General features: G+C 35.1%; 1 protein-coding gene across 11 annotated transcripts in view; it reads left to right on the top strand.

Annotated features, from left to right (window-relative positions):
* The window catches only part of TACC2 (transforming acidic coiled-coil containing protein 2), a 295,485-nt gene that overhangs the window by 1,194 nt on the left and 276,283 nt on the right, over positions 1-18,008 (top strand). The gene's annotated exons all lie outside the window — the stretch shown is intronic.

Genomic DNA, 18,008 nt, shown 5'->3' with positions numbered 1-18,008 from the left:
GAAACGTTCTAGACTCAGAATTGGATGATCTGGAACATAATATTGGCTAGTTCCTAGAATCTGTATGATCTGGAACTATTAGCCTCTCTGGGTTTCACTATTCTCATCTGTGAAATGAGGGAATTGCATAATTTGATTCCTAAGGTGTTTTAAACATTACTATTCTTTGATCTTTCTATATCTTTAGAATATTATAGGATAGCAATGAAAAGTTAAATTTGATTATTTTCTTTATAGGAAAACAAAAATTTTCATGTATATGTCTCAAATTCATTATGTCCAAAATGGAACTCATTTTATTTCTCCCTTAAACTTGCCCTTCTTCCCAGCTTTCTTATTTGGCTCAAGGATACCATCATCCTTCCAGTCACGTAGGTTGGAAAGCTTTGAGTCATCTTTTCACTTCTCTCTTCCTCTCCCCCAATGCCCCAATTAACTGCCAAGGCTTGTCTAAGTCCACTTCTGCAACATCTCATATACATCCCCTCCTCTCAGGTCATGTAGCCGGTCACTTCAGTTCAATTTTTTTCACCTCTTAGTTGATCTCCTTGCAATCAGTCTCATCCCTCTTCAATCAATCTCCACATAGCCACCTAATTAATATTCCTAAAGCACAGGTCTGACCATGCCACTGCTCTGGTTAAGAAACTTCTCTGCCTCTAGGATAAGATATTAATCCCTCTGTTTAAGCCTTTAAAGCCCTTTATAATCTGAATGCTTTCTAGAATAATTTCACATTACTTCCCCTACTTGACTTCTAAAATTTAACCCAACTTCTTGTTCCCTTCAATGCAAGTCCATCTACCATCCCAGAGACTTTGGGCTGGTTGTCCCCTACATACAAAACACTTTCCTTTCAAATCTCAGCCAAGAACCATCTCCTACTCTTTTACGAGCCCTTTCTTGATCCCTCCTCTCCAAATATTACTTTGTATTGACTTTGTCTATATTTTGTCCAAACTTATCTGTATACCCCAATAGAATAGAAGGTCTGAGGTCAGGGATTGTTACTTCTTGTCTTTGAACTCCGGACACCTAGATGGTGCCTTGATCAGAGTAGTTACTTAGTTGACTTGCCTTGAATTGAATTGAATATATTCTGTAGTTAACAAAAATTATTCAATCATAGACCTGGAAAAGAATTTTGAAAAGTCACTTAATTCAACCCATTGACTCTAGTAGTGCTGATTCAAATAATTCCCTTTCCTGAAAGGTCTATGAATGATAATCCACAATACTCTCCCATTTCAAATCTCAGATTATGGTTGAATAAATCTGTTCATCTAATTCTATAAATTTGTGCTTCTTATCCTGCCTTCAGGGGAAACATTCATATGATAATCTTAGAAGGACTAGACTTTAAGGATACTTCAAAGGATTAAGTTGCATTAATAAACATTTTTTAAAAATTGACATGCTGATAAAAATGGGACTAAGATGGAAATTTTTATTTCAAAATGAAATTATTATAAAATCTTGGTGTCAATCAACATACTGGTGCTGCCAGTGTTGTTAAATCCTTTCTCCATATGCTCTTTACTGGGTCAGAAAAAACAATTTCCTTTAGATATCTTGCAATATTATTCAAATACAAATTTTTGCATGTCAGTCATCACCCTGTTTGTTGTGGAAGATTCAAAGAGGAGAAGCCTTGGTGCCCATCTCTGAAGAGCTTATAATCTGGGGGGGGGGGAAAGAGATAAACTCAGGGAGAAGACTGCTTAGGATGCTAGACCAAAAATGAGAAGAGCCACAAGCGAGGGAGAGGTGCAAAGTGCTGTAGGAGTTCAGACAAGGGAAGATAATATGACCAAAGAAAGAAAGAAAGAAAGAAAGAAAGAAAGAAAGAAAGAAAGAAAGAAAGAAAGAAAGAAAAGAAAAGAAAAGAAATGAAAAGAAAAAAAGATTTTTGGGAAGGGTGAATTGAACTAGTACTTTAAAAAGTTCCATATTTTGATACTGAACATATTCCAGACAGAGGTAACGCACAAAAAGTATATAGAAAAGAAAGCACAATAGGGAAAAGGATTGATAAGTTTAGTGAGAATAGAGGATTTGTGTCTGGAAGGTCCTGAAAAAATGGGCATGAAGGACCTTGAATGCCAAGCAAAGGCATTTAGATTATTATCCTAGGCTGTGGGAAGCTATAGAGAGAAATCTGGGAAGGGAAATTACATGAGAAAATGATGTTTAGGAAGGTTAATATGGCATCAGTTTGGAAAATTAATAGAAGGAAGAAAAGAATAGTGGCAGCCAAAACTGGTTAGAAAGGTATTCCAATATTCCAAATGTGAGATGATGAGGTCCTAAAACAGAGTGGTAGTAATAGGAATAAAAAGGAAGGGATGATTGAGTAACATGTGAAAAATCAACAGGACCTGGCCAATGTCTCAGTGAGCATGGTTGAGAAGCCGATGACTTACTATAAATAAACAAAAGTGCATTTTAAAAATTGTAATTTGTAAGGATAAGTTTATGTCTATACTTCTGGTCCCTTGTGAAATCTCCATGTATAGCAAAAATAAGAGTATTTTCTCACGATTATTGCCTGAGGTTTCCTAAATATTTTTAATAATGGTGTTTAAAATTGACAAAGTGTGACAAGTGTCTTAGTATGTAACCAAAAAAGGGGAAATTTTATTGTGCCAGACTAGTCCACATGGACTGGGGCCCAGATTGTTCTTTAACTACAGATTAACTCCAGTGTCATACACCAGTGTTGTAAATCAAATAGAACCAGGCAAAAGAGATAGCTTTCTAGGGTCAAACAGCTAGCATCTGTTTGCAATCAGGTAATGAACACAATGGATTGTGTCTCATTACTCTGAGGCATTGGAGTTAGTATCCTCAAATCCACAAATGTAAAGAATCCTGTGTCAAAAAGCGTATTTCTGGATCTGTATATTTCTGGTTAGATTCATTTATTCATTCAACAAAATTTATTAAGCATCTTCTGTGTGTTGAGTGAGCATAGTGCTAGGAGCTCAGGGAAATATAAACTTTAAATAAGACATGGTATCATTTATCAGGTACCATTAATTAATAATAATAATATGACCCTTCAAAGGGTCATGACTGACCATTATTTAGGACTTTAAAGTCTGCAAGATACTATATTTGCATAATTTCATTTGATCTTCACAATAACCATGTAAGGTAGGTTACCATTATTTTTAACTCTTTTAGAGATGTGTCGGCCAGGTCTCAGAGAGATGAAATGATCTGACTGTTCACAGAGCTAATTCAATTGGAGGTCAAAGTGAAACCCAGGTTTTCTGACTCCAAGTTCAACTCTGATTTTTATGGAACAGGTTACAAATAAAATCTCATTTGAACCTCACAATACTCTTCTGAGATGAGCACCAGAGTTACAATCATTTTACAGAGAAGGAAACTGAACCTCCAAGAAACTACAGGGACCTGGCCATAGTTAAACACTAAGTGTTAGAAGAAGAAATAAATCACTCTTTCGATATATTATGCAAAGTATATGAAAAAACTTGGGGGATTTTTTTAAGGCCGTTGCCAGATTTAATGCACCTAAAAGAAAATATCAAAGAAATGGTTGACTGATAGAGTTAAGTCCCATTGGTCTGATGGTCAGTTTTCCAGTTCAGAAGAAAATTCAATTTGATTGCCTTGTCCAGGGTTAGTGAATACTGGAAGTAGATTTACCCTATTCTGAACTTACAAAATTAATAGTCTAACTTAAAAACCAGGAGGCCATTTTGCCAATTTACAGAGACAAGAGACTTGGTGACAGTCTTTTATATGGGGTATTCCTTCCAAGTGATCCAGTCAGGTGAACCCTTCCAGGTGAACCCACTCAGGAGGTCAATTGACAAAGTCAGAAGGTTGCTAATGAACATAGACAGTTGTTTAAGTATTATTTCCACCAGATTTGGATAGCTTGACCTATGGTATTTCTCTATATTACTTTCCAAAGAAACAAAAGAGATCATGGTTAATACAAGTATCCTTTCCCCTGACAATATGGAATTATGGAATAAACACTGACAAATTCTTACTCTTTGACTTTCCTTTTTCTAGTCTCTAAATAGATCAATCTAGTTTTGGAAACAATACCTTTGCCTTGACACAATGGATGGTTCTGTAAGGTTTCCTTTGCATTCGCTCACCCTTTACTCACTTTTTGGCCAATTTCTGGTAGACCCCGAATTCAGTTTTGGGTACAGTTCTTCACTGAGTTGATCACAACTTGTTAGTCACCCAAAAGCAACATTACCTCACACTACAGTTCAGTGTGAGAGGGAAGGGTTTATTTACTTTAACTATACTTTAGATTTGTGTTTCCCTGAGGGGGTTTCATAAAACCATTCTCATCAACAACCTATTCATACGTCATCTCTTGGCCAATCTCATTTTTTTTTTGCTGACTTTGCTTCCACATTCTGGAGGGTGGCCCCCCAGATTGAGGTTTATAACCTCCATGAATTTGGGGGACAACTATTTCACCTTCAGAGGTTGATAGAACCAGTCAACTAAATGGGTAATGACTAGATTTCATAGCATGTGTAGCAATCTACTCACTTTCAGGTACTTGGTAAACAATGTCTGTGAACATACTTTTGCTAAAAATGATAATAAAGTTCAAGTTAGAACCTGACAAAGTTATTTCACATCTCAAATTTCATACCAACCAGATGAGGCAGCTAACACTTGGACTCTAGGCCAGTCACAAGATCTCCTGCTCATATTTTCCAATTCTTTGAAGAGCATTTCATGATATTAGTGTTTGCATTGCCAAATGAGAAGTACACTCTTTGGCAGCTGTTTAAATGCCCCCTCCTTGCCTCCAGGACTCCAATTTGCTTTTGAAGCTATTTCCTCCTCATTTTTCACAGATGAAAAATCTCAGGTCCCTTTTGTATTTAGTACACTTTGTAATGTACCTTTACCCATGCTGCACTCCATCTATAGCTATAGTTGGTAGTCTCTAAATCTCCCACTATAGTAAATGTTAACTCCTTGGAGACTATGACTATCATTAAAAAAAATTTTGTATCTCCAACTCCTAGCACATATAGTAAATGCTCAAAAAATATTGAATAGAATCTTGGCTAGAGAAGAAATAAACATTCATTTGGCACAATACACTACAAATATTATCTCATTTGATCCTCAAAGTAATTCTGGGAAGTAGGTGCTATTACCTTCATTTTACAGTTGAGGAAACTGAGGCAAAGGTTAAATGAATTGCTCAAGGTCATACAGCTAGTGAGTTGACTATCTAAGGCAGGATTTGAACTCAAGACTTCAAAGACTCCAGAACCACTCCAAATAAAGTGTTACCTAACTGCCTCTGCCACGGTCAGATGGCAAATCAATGGTCAACAAAGAAATGAAGATTTATACTCCTGTAACTTATTCATATGGGCAGTTAGATGGACAGAAGAAATTTCTTTTGCTTGACTATGCATATCTATTATGAGATTTACCCCCCCACTTTTCCCAGTGTTTTATGATGAGAGAGAAAGAGAAAAATAGATTTTTTTTTTAAAAGAGAGATTAAAGAATGCTTCAGATGTAGAAAGGATTTGAAATCTTCAAATGAACTCATGTTCCTGAATTCAAATCTGGTCTTTTTAGGTATATGATCCTGGGCAAGTCTCTTAAACTCTTTTCCTTCAATAAAATGAACTGGAGAAGGAAATTATTAAACCATTCCAGTGTCTTTGTCAGGAAAAGTCCAAATGGGATCATGAAGAGGCAGACACAACTGAATAACAGTAATAACAAAAAAATCAACAAAGTTTATATACGTGTGTGTGTGTGTGTGTGTGTGTGTGTGTGTGTGTGTGTGTGTTAAGGTATGGGATATTGGTCTAAATATAATTTATTAATATGGTGATTAAATGTATAGTTTTCCTAATATTATGTCAACCCTATATTACTGGTATAAATCCAGCCAGGTAATTATATATAATCTTTGTTTTATGATATCTTGTTTTATGCTCTATTAATGCTTTATTTAAAATTTTCATATATATTTCTTAGGGATTTTGATTAATATATAAATTTCTTGTTACTTTCCCAAACCCTTGGATTGCATATAAATATCACAAATCTATTTCATAAGGAGGAACTTGGGAATATCCCTCCTTTTACTGTTTTTGAAGACAATTTTTATGATATTAGAATTAATTGTTCTTTGAATATTTGATAGAATTCATTTGTGAATCTATCATAGTTTTAGAGGATTGATGATGAGGTAAAGGACCTCGGGTGCATACTTTTTGTATGTAGCCACTAAAGAAATTTATTTTGCTTGTTAGGAGATTTCCCTTCCCCCTCCCCCTTTTCCCAGTATTGTATGGAGAAAGAGAAAGAGAGAATAGATTTCTGTTAATTTTTTAAAGAGAATTTGGGGAGTGCTTTAAATGTGAGAATGATGAAGTCTTTCATATGAAATCACTGTACTTAGTTTTATTGAAGTTTTTTCATGAGGGATCTTTCACAACATGGGAATAATCTGTAAGTATTTGTAATGTATTATAAAGTATAGAAATAAAAATTTTTAAAAAAAGAATGGGGGGGGGCAGAAATGGAGCTTCCAGGTTGCTCCTTGTAAAACATAGATATACTCTGAGGATTCACTTCAATCATAGCTCCTGGAATTCTAAAAAAAGATTAGTCAAGAGCAGGATTGGGAAACCTTGTTTTTTTCCTGCCTAAGACCATTGGGATATTTGTAACATAATTTGAAGACCATAATAAAATTATATAGGTAAAAAACTAGTTTGGTATTCTTGGCCAGACATTTAATTGTCACCCCTAAAAAACTCCTAGATTTATTGAATTTTGAATCCTACCTGTGGTTGCTTTGGAAGTCCCAGATCAAATGATTTTGCCAGTCTTATATGACCCTTGGGCAAGACATCCTGGCTTCTAGTCTAGAGCCAGGGTTACTTTCACAAACAGGAGGGGCAAGCAAATCTCAATGTGGCAAGGCTATTAGATTTCAGAGACATTGATAGGACCTTTTTCCATTACTCTAACTCTCAGCAAAATAGCATCTCCACCCAGTCACAGAAATTCAACCATTTGAGATTCATAACTAAGGAGACTGAAGACCCGTCTATCTTGGAGAACTTGTATTAAAATGTTAAGAAGACTAGGAATGGAAACCTCTGAGGCCATTTTCAGGGTACACCTTAAGATTATAGCACCCTAGTGATTCGATCACTTTGCTGACCATTACCCATTCAGCCTATAAGGCTTGTTTATGTTCTTCTACAAATTCAGTAATTAGGGTTCTCTTGGTGTAGATTGAAGCTCTTTGTGAAATGGGATGAGAAGGAGGTGCAGTTCTGGGAAGAATGAAAGAAGGCCACGAAAGAGAAGTGGAAAAGTAACAAAGAGATCTTTATTTAGCAGTTGTGGTGGAGGACCATCTCTGATTGGGGAACAGATGATAACCAAACTTTAAGAGATTATTCAAACATGAAGAGACCTCCAGTCTGCTATGTGGAAAAAAAAATTCCTATAGCTTCGAAGGCAGCCAGTATGCTGGAATGGAAGAAATGTTATTTCAAATTTGAGTTCTGATAGTCATTATCTATCTTATTTTGGAAGTGTCACTGTTTTCTGAGACAACTTATTTTTGTCATTTTTATATTATAAGGGACTGAGAACAACTCAAGCCTAATGAGCATGTGCATTGTTTTCTTCTTGATAATCCCTTGAATTCCCTTGGATTTTGGAATGTGTAGACATTCTTTGACTGTTTAATGTTTGCTTATTGACGGGTGAGGAGAAAGGTCTCATTGTTGAACAGGGACTGATTGATTGAACCAATCTGAGAACAAGTGAGGCAAAAACTGTAAGAGGGTCCACACCTGGGTTCCTACCATACAACTCCCAATAAGTCCCTGTTGGTGTTTCTATCTCCTGTATATCTGTGTCTTCTTTCCTTTGGTATAGGGTCTTGTGAAATCTCAAAAAGTCCAGGGACTGCTGCCCATACCAGAATTTACCCCCTGTCAAACCTGATATGGCACCAATGACCTTCTCAACCCATGGGAGTAGTGGAGTATCAGATGCTGGACCCTAAAGTAAGGAAGTGACTCACTATACTGTAGTGAGAAGTTAACTCAGTGGGGCAAATGCTTTGTAGCAAATACTTTAAGTTTGAGCCCATTCTCTCCAAGAACCAAGATAGTATAGAGAAGAGGATGAACCTAAGTATTAGGGAAAAGGAGTGTTTTATTACTTCTGTTCTTACCAGATCCTCTCAGGAAATGTCCCTTTATAAAAGCCAAATGCTCTTAATTAAGTAAATGATACTAGAGTTTTAATCAATGGGTTCAACCAATGACATCCCTGTAAATGACTGATATTGGGAAGAATACACCAGAATGTGGACTCAAGCTATTAATTTTAGAAAGAGACCCTCAGAATTACTCCAACCTTGCTTTAGATAGCTTGACAAGTCAATATGAGTGAGAGATGAGATAAAGACTGGTTCTAAAATAGATATTCATATAAAAAGAGATTAGATTTGATAATCTTTAAAGTCCCTCCTAGTTCTAAACTTTCCATGATCCTGTACAAAACAGTAAACACTAAGAATATTTAGCAAGGCAGATTGTCCTTCAGGTCTATTGGGCAGCTCTCTGGTACATCACACCCTCCCTTCTCAGGTAGGATGTCTTCTCTGAAGTATTCCTGCACTTGTATTTTTCTTCATTAGAATGTAAACTCTTTGAGGGCAGGGACTGAACTTTTGCCTTTCTGATCTCCCTAACACTTAGGTCAGTCCCTCACACATAGTAATACTTAATAAATATTTAACAGGCTGACCTAGCAGACCACTTCTCTTGACATAATAGAAAGAGTCCTGGATATAGAGTCAGAAAAACTGGGTTCAAATTCTAGGTCTGCTACTTATAATTTGTATGACCTCAAGCAAGTCACTTACCCTTATAAGGTCTCAGTTTCTTCACCTGTGAAATGAGGATAGGCTAATCAATCTCTAAGATCCTTTTCAGTTCTGAAACATAAAATCCTATTACATTCAGATGCTAGCTAAAAAGTGGACATCCTTGTAAATGTAGATTTGGTGATAAAAGACCCTTTTTTTATTCATGCCCTGATTCTGTCACTTACTAACTTGGCTAAAAAAAAAAATCACTTTAGTTGTGCAAAATCATGATTATTACATTATTAAAGAAACATTCTTGCCATTTCTCATTATGCAACAAAAGCATTATTAAGCAAAATACAGCAACACGTTGGTCATGTCTGATGAAATTATTTTTATTATTACTAAATGGGGTTGGAGGCATCTCCCACTAGCCCAGGATGGGATCATTTTTATTCCCAATGAAATAGTGGGTTAGAGGCATAAGCCTCCATTTTAGAGCTCTGGGGTGTCTGAAGCTCATAGTGTGGAAATCCCCTCTACCAATACACATCATCAATTATTTTGCAACTTAAAGAATAAGAGAGTCACTGTAGCTACTAAGCCATTGAAGGATAAAATGATTTGTCCAAAGTCATAAAGCCAAATGAGTCCGTGAGAAAGTCAGTATAGTTGATATTTTATCTGAGATAAGATATATATTAGTTGAAGCTTTTAAAATTTAGCTGAGACCCCAAAAGTTTAGCTCTGGATAATAATAAAAACATTTCTGGTTCAGCTTTTTTACTCCTATTTATTTACTTAAGTTGAGAAATTTCCCTTTGCATCTGGTGATCTGGTTAGTTCATGCCCTATCTATACATTCCAATTAAAATTCCCTAATATTTGCTGATCTAATCATTAATTTACCTGTTTTCAATTCTTTGATATGGAAATCTCAATGTTCCCCTTTGCCCTCTATAAAATTCCAATTGTATACATCCTGTTTTGTCCTACATAAGACTTGAAAATGCTACTTTGGCCAGTTGATTTTCGTGTACCATTGAACTATGCAAAACACAAAAGAAAATTATTATTAAAATATCTTTGTGTGTTGATAAGTATAATTGGCAGTAGTAGTACCTATCAGTGTATCCCTGAATATTTTAAAATTGTGCTAGGACAGGATTTGAACCCAAATTTTCTTGACTTCAGGGTCAGCTCTTGACTGGGATATCATAAAATCTCCCTTTTCTCTTGATAGTAACTTGTTTTAGAGAATTTTATATATTCTACTGAATATTGAGTCCTACATCAAGCCAAGAAAGAATAGTCTATCAAATATCTCAAAGCCAGAATAAAAAAGAACCAGTCAGGATTAGAATGTAAATCAAAATTTAAATTATGAAGTTTCATAGGTAGAACCAACAAAATAGGGCACAAAATTGTTCTGAAAATAGTGGATCAGAAACTTACCTATGACAGATGATTTGCAGTCAGTCAGGATTTAAAGTGTTTAGAAAATTATGTTTGAAAGCATGAAGAAAGGGGAATTCAATACAATACAATACAATTAGTTATTTCACCAAGAATGAAATACATAAAATCAAAGTAACAATAGAATATGTTATTAGCAATAAAACTATGTTCAGGTTCTTTATCATGGGTGAGCAATGCATAATTCTATAGTTCAAGGTGGTACTTCACATCTTCATGTACAAGACCTGGGTTCACATCCCACTCTGATTCTCTGATTACACTCTTGTTTGATCTCAGGAGAGTCACTTTACCTTCTTGGGACTAAGTTTCTTCATTTCTAAAAGTTTATTGGACTAAATAGACTTATTTCCTAAAATAGAAGCCATTGAATCAATGCTGTGATTAAAAGTAATGTTATAATTTGAAATATCAGCTGTTATTAAAACATGCAGCCTGAGGAGGGCACTCTAACTAGAGAATCATCATAAACATATTGTACATGATCCATGTACCTTCATCACTGGACAATCTTTTTTTTTTTTTTTTTTTTTTTTTTTTTTTTTTTTTTTTAGGTTTTTGCGAGGCAAATGGGGTTAAGTGGCTTGCCCGAGGCCACACAGCTAGGTAATTATTAAGTGTCTGAGGCCAAATTTGAACCCAGGTACTCTATCCATTATGCCACCTACCTGCCCCAATCATTGGACAATCTTTTGTTTCAATTCTTATCTAACCCTTAGTTATTGAATGATTGAATCGGGTGTTGTATCAGACAAACAGACCTAGGAAAGACCTCAATTTAGAAAGACCAATGTTACCTACTGCATCCTTGGCCATCATCAATCAATCATCTTGACCTTTGTCTTGCCATTGGACCCCAATGACTCTTTAAGAGAGAGCAAGCTGGTGACTTTGAGCTACTCTGCCTCATTCAAATCCAATTCACATGCAAGACAAGATATCATACTTGTGATGTCATTAGTCCTCCTCAAAAATGAAGAACAACAACATTGTACATGATATATGAATTAGGTAATGCAACAATACCAACAAAACATATTGCCACCCATTAAGGCCTATGAATTATGACAACCATCTGTGGTCAGATCATTGCTCTTTATAATAGACATAAGACAATTATAAATTCTTAATAGGGGAGGCAATATAGAATGGTGAAAAGAATGTTATGCTAGGGATCAGAAAACACAGATTCAAATACCAATTCTTTTGTTTCCTAGATTTGTAAATATGGTCAAGTCACTTAATAAACTGAGCCTCAGTTCCCTCATTTTTATTTTGGGGATAGTAATACCTGTGGTGTCTACCTCCCAGAATTCTTGGGAGGTTAAAATACAATTATATAATATAGAGTGTTTTGCATACCTCAATGCTTTATGTAGTGTTTAAAATTTTATATTACATAATGGAAGCCCTTATTGTGGTTATAGATGTTAACTTTGCCAATTGGAAATCATCATATTAATGTAAGGTATCATTAAACAAATGGAGAAAAAGTATTCATGATGCTTCTGATGTGCCTCAGATATATTGGAAACCCAGCATCTTCTCCTTTGGACCAATTTATGCCTTTCTTCATCATTCACTTGTTGGGAGAGCAAAAATCACGTCTTAATCATATTTTAAATGATTTAATTTAACTTAAATTATTTAATCACATTATAAAATGATTAAAATGTGATTCTTGCTCTCCAACAAATGAATGATGAAAAAAGGCACAAATTGATCCAAAGGTTATCAAGGAAATCCTGAGGCATTTTTTAAAGATAAGCTTTAAAGGAATATTTTACAAAGACTAAATAATTCAGTCTTCCCTGGTCTTTTACTAATTTTCCTCTTAATGATATCAGTCTAAGTTTTTCTAAGGCCACAGGCTTTCACACTTGTCATGTGTCAAGTACCAGGTGGGCATGTGGGGGGTAAGTTCAGTTGCACCACATATAAATGTCTTTGCCTCTCATTCTGACTCTATTTTTCACGACTATCTTTTTTCTTATACCTAAAAATTCTGGCCAGGCTGGATAAAGAGATAAAATCCCTTTCTCCCTTCTCAGCAGTCTCCCTGACCCTTTACATTCTATCCCCTCTTTCTTCATTCCCCCAAATTCCTTCCTCATCTCCAGCCCCTAATGTCCTTGATTTTTCAAAATGACAGCATGGTTCAACTTTTGGGTTGAACATCAATGTCTGGATTTTTGTGGGTTACAACAGCTTGTTTTCATAAAGAGTTTGGTTCTTTCTAATTTCTAGCCTTCATGGAAACTTTGAGTAACATAAAGCTAAAATTTGAAAGTTTCATCAAGGATTTGTTCTTTAAAAAAAAGGAGAAACCTTTTTGTTTAAATTGATATATGGGTTTGGGTTTCCACACTGCGCTCACTACAAATTTCACATGTAGGTATGCATATGTGCATGTATATAAACTATTATATGATATATTTATGCATTTATGTGTAAGTATAAATATACATACATTCACACACATATATATGTATATATAATTATAATACATATAATGAGCATCATAAGGTTTCAATATATAATATGCATCATATAACTTCAATTAAACTTTTTTAAACTACATTGCTTAAGAATCTACTGTGTACAAAGCATTGTACTAGCTGCATGGAATGCCAAAACAGAAATCCTCCTGGGGGACAATATCCAGATTGTGATAAACAAATACAGAAATCTGTGAGTACTGGGGTTGTGGCAATCGCTAAAAACTAGTATGGCTTCATCAAGAATGGTTTATTCCAGACTAACCTCATTTCCTCTTTTTTAACAGGTTAACCAGATTGGTAGACCAGAGGAATGCTGTAGACATAGTATACTCTGATTTCAGTAAACATTTCCCAAAGTCTCTCATGTTGTGTTTCTGGATAAGGAGAGTATGGACTAGATAAGTGATTAAAAACAAATACATTTCCATGGAAAGTTCCTTTCCTCTCCACCCCACATTCCCCACATTCCTTCTTTTCCTCCTTCATTCTTCAAAATCTTTCCATCTCCATGCCCATTATGTACAGTTAGCTGGATTTGTAACTGATTGAAAGATTGGACTCAAAGAGCAGGCATCAGTGGACCTAGGCCAATTTAGGAGGTGGTCTCTTGTAGATCTGTACAAGTCCTGTGCTGTTTGACATCTTAGTGAGTTACATGAATTAAGTTATAGTTGGCATGCTTGTAAATTTTCTGAGGATATAAAGTAAAAAATGAAATATTCCCTACTTTTCTGGAGCTTAAATTCTACCGGGAACGGACTACAGCATCCACAAACACCCCCACCCCCCACACAAATATAAAATACTTGCCAAGCAAATACAAATTAATTTGAGTAGGGGGGATTAACAACTCCGGGTAACTTGTAGGAGATGGCACTTGAACTAAGCCTTTGAAAAGAATTAGGAAGGGGCAGCTAGGTGGCGCAGTGGATAAAGCACCGGCCCTGGAGTCAGGAGTACCTGGGTTGAAATCTGGTCTCAGACACTTAATAATTACCTAGCTGTGTGGCCTTGGGCAAGCCACTTAACCCCATTTGCCTTACCAAAAAAACCTAAAAAAAGAAAAAAAGAACTAGGAAATATAGATGAAGAGGGAAAAGAGTTATGGGGAATAATCTGTGAATAGGCAGAATTATTGAGTTGCTTCAATCATGTTTGAGCCTTTGTGGCCCTATTTGGAATTTTCTTGGCAAATATACTACCATTTCCTTTTCCAGTTCATTTTACCAATGAAGAAGCTGAGGCAAAGATGGTTAAGCGACATGCTCAGGGTTTTTCAGCTAGTAAGTGTCTCTGGTCAGATTTGAATTTTGGAAGAAATTCTTTCCAATTCAATCCCAATACACTAACCACTGTACCACATAGCTGCTCCCAAAAGAGTCAAGATTACTACCTTAATCAGTATAATTCAAGATCTATGAAAATATCTCACCTACACTCATCTTCTTTCTCTGTTATTGTTCTGTTATAAAATAATTAAAAAAAACACTGCAAGTTTTATAGTAAACTTTTTATAAAAAAAAAAGTCTTAGACTTAGGGTAGCTAGGTGGTGCAGTGAATAGAGTACCTACCAGGGAGTCAGGAGGACCTAGAGTTCAAATCCAGCCTCAGACATTTAATAATTACCTAGCTGTGTGACCTTTGGTAAGCCACTTAACTCCATTGCTTTGCAAAAACCTAAAAAAACAAAACAAAACAAAATAGTCCTAGACTCAAAGCTCAAAGCAGGATTATAGATCTAGAACTGCAAGGGTCCTAGACCTTTTTTCTACAGATAAGAAACTGAGACCTGGAGAAGACAATACTTTTTTTCAAGGTCACAAAGATAGGTAGTCAGTAGAAATAGGATTTGAATTCATGTTCTGTTCTTTAGGGTGAGCAGTCCTTCCACTATACCACACTGGTCCAAAGATAGGGTATGGGGAGGGGGGGGGGAGGTGAGCAGGTGAGGAAGGATGGGAGGGATGAGCAAATAGACAGGTAGACTTCTGGTTAATATCTTGATATAAGAAACCCAGGAGCCAAGATTTAGGCACAACAGGAAGCAATACAGCTTAGTTTTTCTTCAAATTCCTTTAAACAAATCTGGAAAATTTACCAGGCTAAATACTAGTGGAGAATACCTCTCCCCCAAAATTATAGTAAACCATTTTTCCAGCCCAGGTAAGCACAGGTAGACAGAATCAATTGAGCAGTATTTAATTAACCTAAGGACCACAACTACAGGGTAAAGGATTGTTATTTGACAAAAGCTATGGGGAAATTTGAGAGTTTTCTGACTGAAATTAGATTCAAGCAAAAATATAATACCACATTGGAGTTTTTTTTTAGGTTTTTGCAAGGCAAATGGGGTTATGTGGCTTGCTCAAGGCCACAAAGCTAGGTAATTATTCAGTGTCTGAGACCGGATTTGAACTCAGGTACTCCTGACTCCAGGGCCAGCGCTTTATCCACTGTGCTACCTAGCCACCCCAACACCATATTGTTAATAGAAAGTCATAAAAAGATACAGAACCTAGATGTAAAGGAATTTATCATAAGCAAATTGGAGAGACATAAAAGGAAATATCTTTCACAATTTAGATAAGGCAAGAATTCTCAACCAAATAGCAAATTGAAGAGATTACAGGAGAAAAAAATGGAAAATTTTAATAACATTGAAAAGCTTCTGCACAAATATGGCTGTTGCATCATAAGAAATGAATTCAAATACCTTGGGATATTTTGTATGGGTTGATTCAGAGTGAAGTAACTAGAACCTGAAAGGGATGAATTCAAAGTGTCTGGGATAACTTGTATGGGCTTGTACATTGTAGATTATTAATAAGTATATTTAACAAAAGCTAAATTGAGGATATATGGTGCATATTATATATTATAAGTATGTGTATATACATATAGAGAGTGAAGCAAGTAGAACTAGAAAGAGATGAATTCAAAGAAACTGGGACAATTTATATGCTAATTCAGAGTGAAATAATTAGAACTAGAAAACAACGTATACAATGACTACAATGTTGTAAAAGAAAATAATCTTGAAATACTTCAGAATTCTGATAATATCAATAGACAACCATGATTCCAAAAGACTAATGAAGACTGCTGCATTTCTGACAGGCATTGGACAAGAAATGCAGAACAAAATAGAACTTGACTATGTTTATTTACTTTGCTTGACCATTTTTATTTGCCATAAATGAAGTTTGACTTTTTTTTTAAATTTGGGAATCTTTTGAGGAAGAAAAGGATGGCTGGTGGTAATGTAAAAGAGAAAAAATAATCATTAAAGTATTTTTAAAATGTATAGAAGAGAACAGAAGAAAGTTCAGAAAGAGATAGATAAGTAGATAGCTCTGAAATATTGAATTTATTATGTTCTTTAGAAGAAAAGAACAAGTAGCATATAATATAGTATGATATTATATATGATTCTTTTTCTTTACATATATATATATATATATATAGTCTTTTTTAGTACTGGTCAAGTTGAAAATAGCAAAAAATAAAAATTATTTTAAAAAGCACATGTATAAGCATTGTCACATATTACTATTAATAATAACTTTTATAGGATTTTAAGATATGCCGAGTGTTCATAAAAATTTCATTTGAAACTATTGATATCAAAATGATTATCTCTTCAAATAAATAGTATATTGTATATGATCTCCTCCCTCAAATCTCTCCTATCTCCAATTCATTTGGCATACAACTGCCAAAGTGATTTTTCTACTGCACAGTTATGAACAGATTCTTCATCCACTCGATAAATTCTAAATGACTTCTAATTATCTCTAGAATCAAATATGAGTTCATCATTTGGCACTTAAAGCTCTTCCCAACTTGACCTCTTTGTACTATTCCTATCTTCTTAAGCATCATTTTTCTTCATGCACTGAATGATCTTGCCATATTATTGGTCTATTTGCTATTATATACATACATACACTCTCATAAGATATTCCATAGCCCATCTCAGCACCTTTGTCCTGGCTATCTCATGCCTGGAATGCCCTTTCTCCTAACCTTTATCATCTGTATTCTTTATTTTCCTTCAGATTTTAGTTCAAGTATTACCTTCTACATGAAACTTTTCCTGATCTGATTATGTCTTCCTCATCAATCAACTTCATATTCGTTTTGTATGTATTCTCTGTGTATGTTTGTATCCCCTTCTTGGAAATAAACTCTCTCAACTTGCACTCTCATTCATGGTATGGTTCTTTGCATTGATAATTTGTGTAGAAAATTTTCAATACTATATAATCAAAATTGTCCATCTTATCTCTTCTAATCCCCCTTGTTTTGTGAACTCTTCTCCTACTCATAGCTATGAAATGCAGCTACTGCCATGCTCCTCTAATTTCTTCTGATATGATTTTTTTACACCTAGGTCCCACAACCACTGGGAGGTTATTTTGAAATTTAGTGTGGGATGTTGATTTAAAGCTAATTTGTAACAGGCTCATTTCTGGTTTTCCCAGCTGTTTTTGTTGAGTATTGAGTTATAACCCAGCAGTTGGGTTCTTGTGTTTATTACCATATTGTATTTAAGTGCATCTGGTTCTTATGTTTTTAATCTCTCCCAATGACCAATGTTCTATTTTTTTAAACTGTACTAAATTGCTTTGAATGGGTACTTAGGTGGAGCAGTGGATAGAGCTCCAGGTCTGAAGTTAGGAAAATTGACTCTTCTTGAATTCAAATTCAACCTCAGATACTTACTAGCTGTGTAACCCTGGGCAAGTCCATTAATCCTGTTTACCTCAGTTTCCTCAGATGTAAAATGAGCTGCAGAAGGAAATGGCAAAATACTTCAGTATGCTTCTGAGAAAATTCCAAAGAGACTACAAAGAGTCATACATGACTGAAACAACTAAATAACATTAAAAATTGTTTTGATGGTTACTGCTTTATAGTGAAATTTGAGATCTGGTATTGCTAGACCCCCTTCCTTCCCATTCTTTTTTTTCTTTTTCCATTATTCCCTTTGAAGATCTTGATCATTTGTTCCTCCAGATGAATAATGTCATGTTTTTTCTGCTTCTATAAAATTATTCTTTGGTAGTTTGATTCATATGACATTGGTTCCATAAATTTATGTAGAAATTATTCCCATTTTATTAAATTTATGTGACCCCATCAT

This window comes from Macrotis lagotis, chromosome 4 (genome assembly GCF_037893015.1).
Source record: "Macrotis lagotis isolate mMagLag1 chromosome 4, bilby.v1.9.chrom.fasta, whole genome shotgun sequence".
In the NCBI taxonomy this organism is placed as follows: domain Eukaryota; kingdom Metazoa; phylum Chordata; class Mammalia; order Peramelemorphia; family Peramelidae; genus Macrotis; species Macrotis lagotis.
Note: the sequence above shows the minus strand (reverse complement) of the source record. Positions and strands in the feature narration are given on the sequence as shown.